General features: G+C 49.1%; 1 pseudogene; it reads left to right on the plus strand.

Annotated features, from left to right (window-relative positions):
• The first annotated feature begins 307 nt into the window (after positions 1 to 307).
• LOC130384396 (frizzled-10-like) lies at positions 308 to 2,716 on the plus strand (annotated as a pseudogene).
• Positions 2,717 to 8,096: the final 5,380 nt, after the last annotated feature.

Below are 8,096 nucleotides of genomic sequence, written 5' to 3' on the forward strand. Positions count from 1 at the left end.
CTGCCTCTGCGGAATGATCCACACATCTGCTCTACGATCCAGACCTCTGCTCTGCTTTATTATCCACAGATCTCCGTTAACCGCTGGGGACATGTATGTCGCTGACTGGATCGTCGTCTACGAGATCCAAACTTCCCGCACCTCCCGATCGAACTAAAGTGAACATTGGAAAGTAGCGCGTGTTTTTTGCTCCTCTTCTGATAAGTTTCCCAGCACTCAGTCTCCGCTGTGCCATCGTGGGTTCCCCGGAACGTCCCGAGTGTGGCGAGAGGACTCGGAGAGCCCGAAACAAGAAGTTTCCCACAACCTGGAATATAAAACCGATTACATATTTTCTTTAAGAAGTATATTGCATCTCTCGCCTGGCTGCATCGTGTTCATTATTACATGCCGCTGTGTTCTGCGGAAGAGCATCGACAGTTAAGTGTCCTCCACAACATGTCGATGCATGGAGTTCAGCGCATCGCGACTTCAACTTCCACGGGACGCAATCCGGCGTTTCTAACCCTCCGGGATCAACGCGTTTTAAACCATCAGGCAGAAGCACCAGGACGGGGATCAAACCGACGCCTCTGGAAGCGTGTGTACTTGGGTCTCTGGTCAGGTAGCCAACACGCACATTAAACATTGAATGCATGCATCAGGATGAAAGCTACGCGTGCGTATTAGTGAACAGTAGTAAACATTAAACACAAAAAAGTGTTTGTTGCAAAGGCTGTTGAGATCGAGAGATTAAAATGGCTCAGATTTCGGATCATGGACTTATTTATGTGCTTCTGAGTACCGTTGTATTTTGGAGCGGCGGGGGACGGGCCATTAGCTCCTTAGACTCGGACCGCTCTGGCGAGGGACGGTGTCAACACATTAACATCCCCCTGTGTAAGGACATCGGCTACACATGACCCGTATGCCCAATCTAATGGGCCACGAGGACCAAAGGAAGCAGCCATTGAGATCCAAGAATTCGCTACTTTGATCGAGTTTTGGCTGCCATAGCACCTGAAGTTTTCCTGTGTTCACTGTATGCGCCTATGTGCACGGAGCAGGTGTCACGCCTATTGCAGCCTGTCGGGTCATGTGTGAGCAGGTCAAACTCGGCTGCTCTCCCATCCTGGAGAAATTCAAATACCGCTGGCCCGAATCCCTCGACTGCTCCAGGCTGCCCACCAAAAACGACCCCAACAACCTCTGCATGGAGGCCCCAACAACGGCTCCGAGGAGCTCCCTAAGGTCTCCCACACCCAGTCGCCAGACCTCAGGCCTCAGCGGCCCCTCAAAGGGCAGGATTTCCCCCCCAAGGAGAGCAGCGCTGGGGGCGGCGGCGGCGGCAGCAAGGGCACCTGCAGCAACCCCAGCAAGTTCCACTACGTTGAGAAGAGCGACTCTTGCGCGCCAAGTGCCACCCCAAGGTGGACGTGTACTGGAGCCAGGGCGACAAGCACTTCTCCCTGGTGTGGATGGCGGTGTGGTCCATCCTGTGTTTCGTCTCGAGCTCCTTCACCGTGCTCACCTTCCTCATCGACCCGCAGCGCTTCAAGTACCCCGAGAGGCCGATCATCTTCATGTCCATGTCCTACTGCGTCTACTCGGTGGGCTACCTGGTCCGGCTGTTCGTGGGCGCCGAGCGCGTGGCCTGCGACCGGGACCGGCGGCGTGCAGTACGTCATCCAGGAGGGCCTGGAGTCCACGGGCTGCACCATCGTGTTCCTCGTCCTTTACTACTTCGGCATGGCCAGCTCACTGTGGTGGGTGATCCTCACCCTCACCTGGTTCCTGGCCGCCGGGAAGAAGTGGGGGACACGAGGCCATCGAGGCCAACAGCAGCTACTTCCACCTGGCGGCGTGGGCCATCCCCGCCGTCAAGACCATCATCATCCTGGTGATGAGGAAGGTGGCCGGGGGACGAGCTGACGGGCGTGTGCTACGTGGGCAGCATGGACGTCAAGGCGCTGACGGCCTTCGTGCTCATCCCGCTCTCCTGCTACCTGGTCATCGGCACGTCCTTCCTGCTGTCGGGCTTCGTGGCGCTCTTCCACATCCGCCGGGTCATGAAGACGGAGGGCGAGAACACGGACAAGCTGGAGCAGCTGATGGTGCGCATCGGGGTGTTCTCGGTGTTGTACACGGTGCCCGCCACCTGCGTCATCGCCTGCTACTTCTACGAGCGCCTCAACATGGACTACTGGCGCGTGCTGGCGGACGAGCAGCGCTGCGGCCGAGGTCGGCATGGGCGGCGGCGGCGGGGAGGAGTGCGTCATGAAGGCCTCCCTCCCCGCCGTGGAGATCTTCATGGTGAAGGTGTTCATGCTGCTGGTGGTGGGCATCACCAGCGGCATGTGGATCTGGACCTCCAAGACCTTGCAGTCCTGGCAGAACGTGTTCAGCCGCAAGCTGAAGAAGCGCACGCGGAGGAAGGCGGCCAGCGTGTTCACAGCAGCAGGCCCTACATCAAGCCCCACCCCTCGCTCAAGGGCCACGCCGGCACCAAGTACGGGCCCACGCGGCCGCCGCCCACCTGCGTTTAAGCGGGCCGTGTTGTTTGGCCTTGAGACGAAGAAACGTGTACAAAAAGCTCTTAACTACATGACACTTTTTATTGTGATTCAAAGTGCCCTCCTAATATCCTAATAAAGGGGTTCATGTTTTGTTGTTGCCGTGTTGACGTTGACGCAGTGTTGATCTCTCTTCGGATCTTCCGTCATCACGTGCGTTGACGGCTGCCTTCTCTTGTGTGACACTGTGCCTGTACAGATGCCGTGGATTCACGGCTCCTGTTGAGGAATTCTGGGAATTAATCCAAAAAATGAGTTTTGTTCCATAACAAAGCGGAACAGTGGGGTATACCATGTGGACGTGCCATGGGGATGCTTTAACATTGTGCAATATGTATAGGAGGATTAAAAGACAATTGGACTATTCCTGACTGATCGGAGGAGGGGAACGTACCCCGAAAGACATTACATGAATGGCCTGAATATTGATATAGAGTATTGCATTTTGATAGATTTGAATAGAAGCTGAGGCGGTCATTTGTTTGTACTGGCGCTCCACCAGTAGGATGAACTGCTCAGGACAGTGTGGACGCCCCGCTGGGAGGCAAACATTGGGGCATTAGCGTAACAAGCACTCGTTTTTGGGGAAATTAAGAATATTTTTAAACACAGTTTGAGTTCTTCCTGTTTTTCTGCTGTTTTATAGCACAATGACAATTTGTATATAATTCTAAAGGTTCATATTTTATAGAAAAATAATAAAACATTCTAGTTTTAAATGCTCACAAAACTAGAAAACTTGCATTGCCACTTGCTTTGTCTCCATTCTTCTTTAATCAAATATTATATCCAACACTAAATGTGCTTCTAGCTAGCGGTTTCAATATAAATCAAAACAAATTGCTTTTAAGTTATGTTTATGCATTATGCATTCATTTGAACATTATTCTCGAGATCCTTAAAATGCATCATGCTCTGAGCATTATTTAGTGTACAAACACTTTATTATTTGTGAACAATGACATCCAGTTCTTATTTTAATCTTAAAAGGGAATCATTTCCAACGTTTAAGCTAATGGCAAAGATAGCATTAACTATGTTCCTATTTTAGTACTGTTTCATAATTTATTTTTCAAATGTATAGCCTGTCTGTCACTGGTCTCATTGGCTGACTTGAAGCGGGGGGGTGGGGCAGCAGATTGGGGTGGCTAGATCACATCAAAGAGATTAGTGAGTGATTTAATCATCAGAGAGAGAGGAGGTGGGTATTCCTCCTCATCTGAAACCTACGGAGACCTGTGTCTTTATACAAATATATTTATATATAAAGGACCGTAAGCTCACCCGTTTTGTCAGAAGTTATTTTTAAACACTGAAAAATGAGGTCAACATTGATGCAGAGCCTTTGATATAAGTACCCTTTATTAGAGCAACAGAAAAAGGCTCTTCTTAGAAGCCTCTTTTTGTGTAGTTTGTCAGGAGAGGCTTATCTGTCAAGAAGACGATCACAGTTTGGCAGGAAACCCGGGACTAGTAGATGTTTAGCATATTGTCGAATGCTAAATGCCTGCTAAGTCATTAACAGGCCAAGAGTAGGTAAAACGGATGTCATTAACAAGGCCGGACAGATATTTATTGTTATCAGATAGGTGGATATGTCTTGGTTTTATGTTTCTGATTGTCGATCTAATCGCAGCTCCTAGTTCGGATCACCAAACAGCAAATAGATTAATGCTTTGTCTCCAGGCTTGCCCTCATCTTTTTTTCCTTCCCTGTTATTATGTTTCCTTTGTGTGTGTGTACAAGTGTGACTGTGTCTATATCAATGATAGTGTTACACAATAACCCCACCATTCAGGAACGGATTAGAAAGTTTGTAGGCCTTGGCTTTGGATGAAGGATCGCTCCAAACCGAAACACAAAATGCATGTCTTTCCCTTTCAGTTTTTCAGACGGGCCCGTTGACATTTCTAAAGGCAACATCTGGCCGGGATTTAAAGTCGTTACACATTGACGGAAGCCCATTTCTAAAGCATGACCGAGTGAAATATCATGGTCTGGGGCCCCTTACTATCTAGTGTTTCGGTTAGATGATCCTTGTAGTGTAAACAGTGTCAGTCTCTCCGGTACAAGTCTCGTCTTGAGCAGGTCTTTTGTCCTGACAGCTCACGCAGAAGCAGTGTGAATACTCTGACCCATCCTCCAGTGTTAGTTTGATGTCTGATACAAGGTGGTTACCGCGTTCTCGCCCCAGTTTTGTTAGGAATAGATTAATACAATTAACGTAAAAAAAATTCAATGGTACGCAAATGGGCACCTTGGCCCCCCTTCTCCTGTGTGTCATGCAGCAGAGTTTGAAGGGAGGGTGCCCCCCCTCTCTCCCCAGTCTGATAAAGTTGCAGAAGCGCGGTAAATGTGCTTTCCCCGAGGCCTTTCCAGTCCCAGCATAAATCCGACCGGTTTTAAAAGTCCCAACAAAAAAATAGGCACATTGACTCACGGCTTCTTGTGTGTGGCTGAATCAAAGTCAGCCACTGTCTATTGATACTCTGCGCTGCTGTGAGAGAAGAAGGAAAAAAAGGAAAAAACCCACAAAAAAAAAGATGAGTGCTTCTGAGAGCTTCGACAGAGGCCACCTGGATAACTGCCCCCCGAGGTGTCTGGAAAGGCTGTAAATATAAATGACAGTTACCTCCCCCCCACCCCCCCTGAGGGCTCCTTCACCCAAGCAGCCATCACTCTCTGCGGCTGCTCTGCTCTTCAAAGGAGAGGCTGCTCAGAGCAAGGGCAGCGGGAGAGGGTGGCTAGAAATCACACTCGACCGCGTGGGCTCAAAGATTTAAGGCTTTTTCTCCCCCCCCCCACCCCCCCCAACTCTGTCGCTGAGAAAAGTAAAAGTAAATCACTTATATATGTATGTATATATATATGTATAAATATATGTATATAAAGAAGAGTTATCCAGACATAAAATGAGTTTAAGTAGTTTGTTTTGTTGAAGACATAAGATTATTCGACATGACATATTTTAAGATTTAAGAAGTGTTTGTCTGTGTGTGTGTGTGGTGTGTGTGTGTGTGTGTGTGTGTGTGTGTGTGTGTGTGTGTGTGGTGTGTGTGTGTGTGTGGTGTGTGTGTGTGTGTGCGTTTAGTCCTGTTCCCTACAATGGGTCATCCCAGTGGGTAATCTGACAGCAGTCGGTTACAGCGAGCAATGTGTATCAAGGTCAACACATCCTAAAGTCTCAATAACCAATTTCCACTTCCCCCCACCAAGAAGTTAGTCTTCCTCTTTATCCTCTTCACCCCCCCACACCACCACACCACACACACACTCCCGTCTCTAAAGATGAAATCATATGGGCGGCGAACATCAGTGAAGTTCAGATTAGAAAAAATGAAAGGGGAGTTTCCCGCTTGAAAACGGCTTTGTTTGATTGGCGTTGAACCTTCTACATAATTGTTTGGATTTAATTGGCCGCGAAGTAATTTTCCACTGCATGTCGTCTGGAACGGGCTTGTTTCACACCCTGTTGCAGCACCTGATGTCAGGTGTTACGCGCCTAGAGTGGAGGTATCTACGTGTCAGGGGCTGACTCTGGGTTTAGTCAGAGAAACAGCTGGCGGAGGCGGCAGCGTTACTGAGCCCAAACCAACAAGCCGTTAAATCACATGACACGTGGACGAGAAACACATAGTTATGTTTATCACAGCAGCGGCTTGAGTGTGTGTGCGTTTGTGTGTGTGTGCGTGTGTGTGTAAGGATACATGCATGCATGCCTTTGGGTGTGTGCTCTCTCTTCTCTTTGGCTGCTGCCGCTGTTCAGGGCGGTCGTGAAGTTCTGACACAGTGACATAAATCAGGCTGCTGGATGACTGGCGGCTGAGACGGCGAGTCTTTGATCAGGCTTTGCTGCATCGCAATAACCCCCCCCCCTCCGATACACGCACACGCACATACAAGCACATGCACACACATACACATACAAATACACACACACATACAAGCACACACACACACACACACACAAGCACACACACAAAATTACAAGCACACACACACACGCAGTCCTCCTCATCAGCTGCACTGGCAGCACCTGTTTGCTAGTTCAGGCCTGTCTGGTTTGGAGCAAAGAGCTCGGCTTCCCCAGGTCTGTAGCCGGTACATGACACAGACGCACAACACACACGCCCACATAGAACACTTACAACACATACACTCTCAAACACAGAACACACGCTAACTCAAGGCACACGCAGAACATACGTCAGCTCACCGCACACACACTCACACACAGAACACACGCTAACTCACTGCAGACACACTCACACACAGAACACACACTAACTCAGCGCACACACACTCACACACATACTCACACACACTCACAAACACTAACTCACCACGCACACACTCACACAAAGAACACACACTCAACTCACAAACACTCACACACAGAACACACACTAACTCACCGCACTCACACTCACACACAGAACACACACTAACTCACAGCACACACACACCGCAAACAGGAATTTTACTGTCAGAGCTTTTCTCCAAAGATTTACGCCTTCAATAACATCCAACGCGTATAATGGGTCTCTCTTATTAGATATGGGGCCCTCTTTGGAACTGATTGCAATCAACACCTTTTGCATATTCTGTTTCTTTTCTTTTGCTCTATGACACCAAAAGAAACCACTGGATTGATAAGGTTAAAATTAAAATGCAGCCTTGTTGCTGCGGTTTGAAGCCGGCTCTTTCACCTTTGAACTTCTCCAAGGGAGCTTTACATTTCCTGTGTATCAGAAAGCTAGTCTCCTTTCTCCCAACCCCCAGTATCTTGTGGTTCACAAATCCCTGACTTCAGAGGATTACGCTTGATAGTGAGGAGTGGGTGGGATTCATGTTCCGCGTTGATCCGCGTCGCCAGAAATCTAGGGCGCTACCACATCATAACGGCCCGATGTGCACAAAACAAAATGGGAAACGCACACAGTCTTCGACAGCATGACAACTGAGGTGGGGAAGACAACAAAGTGAAAGCAGACGACACACAGTCCTTGTGTTGAGGGGGAGGGGGTGCAGCAGTTCCCACTCTCAGCGACTCGCTGCAGTGGAAGGTGAGAGTAATTACATAAAAGCCCGACAACAATGAGCTCCTTTCCCCTGCAAGGCAAAGGGGAGGTGGGCGTGGGCCGGGGCACTTCTCTTTTTTGTTCCTTTTTCAAATGCATAATGAAGAGCCTCCCAGGCTCTCCACTGATCAAACAAGTGTTTGATAGTGGCTTTTGTTGGAGAGAGCATGAATATGTTTATTTGCATGTGAAGAAGTGGGTGACTTTGAGGTGAAGATCAGGCAGATTAGTGTTAGCTAGGAGAAACCTGTGCTAACGGACCCCCGACCCCCCCCCCCCCATGCATAGGAACTTCCTCTCAGGACTGGTTATTCAGCATACAAGGGAGTTTGTGTGTGTGTGTGTGTGTGTGTGTGTGTGTGTGTGTGTGTGTGTGTGTGTGTGTGTGTGTGTGTGTGTGTGTGTGTGTGTGTGTGTGTGTGTGTGTGTGTGTGTGTGTTGTGGTGGCCCAGCCGCTGAGCAG

Source organism: Gadus chalcogrammus, chromosome 6 (genome assembly GCF_026213295.1).
Source record: "Gadus chalcogrammus isolate NIFS_2021 chromosome 6, NIFS_Gcha_1.0, whole genome shotgun sequence".
Classification (NCBI taxonomy): domain Eukaryota; kingdom Metazoa; phylum Chordata; class Actinopteri; order Gadiformes; family Gadidae; genus Gadus; species Gadus chalcogrammus.